This window comes from Octodon degus, unplaced genomic scaffold (genome assembly GCF_000260255.1).
Source record: "Octodon degus isolate 3935 unplaced genomic scaffold, OctDeg1.0 scaffold00100, whole genome shotgun sequence".
Classification (NCBI taxonomy): Eukaryota; Metazoa; Chordata; class Mammalia; order Rodentia; family Octodontidae; genus Octodon; species Octodon degus.
Genome location: NW_004524676.1, coordinates 4352493 through 4353136, shown reverse-complemented (window position 1 = coordinate 4353136; position 644 = coordinate 4352493). Strand labels below are relative to the sequence as shown.

The 644-nt window shown below is 34.6% G+C and overlaps 1 protein-coding gene across 1 annotated transcript in view; it reads left to right on the top strand.

Moving 5' to 3' along the window:
* The window catches only part of Nell2 (neural EGFL like 2), a 410830-nt gene that overhangs the window by 327816 nt on the left and 82370 nt on the right, over positions 1 to 644 (top strand). The gene's annotated exons all lie outside the window — the stretch shown is intronic.

The following is a 644-nucleotide window of genomic DNA, read 5'->3' as shown; positions in this document are numbered from 1 at the left end:
GATCACTTTCCTCTTTGGCCCCGTAATCTCCTTGATCAGAAAATTTGGTACACTACCTAGTTACATGATGTTTCAGTACAAGTTCTCCTATGTCCTGAGTCTTAATTGACCTTGGAAGGCTAGGGCCAAACTGTTGGCTTTCCTTGCAGCACTGCTTTCTCTCTAATTTTGGTCTGCAAATTTAGGTTGTTAATCCTCCAGAAGACAAGCTTATTGTTATTACCATACAACTTAGGCTGTTAAGCTTAACCTCACTATCGGTCTGAATATCAAACATCTTAGGCATAACATGGAACAGATGTTTTTCATCAAGTATTGATATGTTGAACTTTAAGTCCCTGCAGAATATGATAAAAATATTTAAAAATTAGAATATATTTTAAAAATAGGCATAAAGAATTGTATACTTCTTATGTTTACACATAAGTCCAAAAATTTTACCATATACAACCTGGAAGGTCTCCTGTTAAGATTGTAGTATTGGAGATTAGATTTTTCATGTCCATTAAGATTTGCTTTATATAGTTGGGTGCTCCCATATTTGATGCATACATATTTATGAGTGTTACCTCTTTCTCTTGAATTTTTCCCCTAACCAGTACATAGCGGCCTTCTTTATTTCGCTTGATCATTGTTGGTTTGAA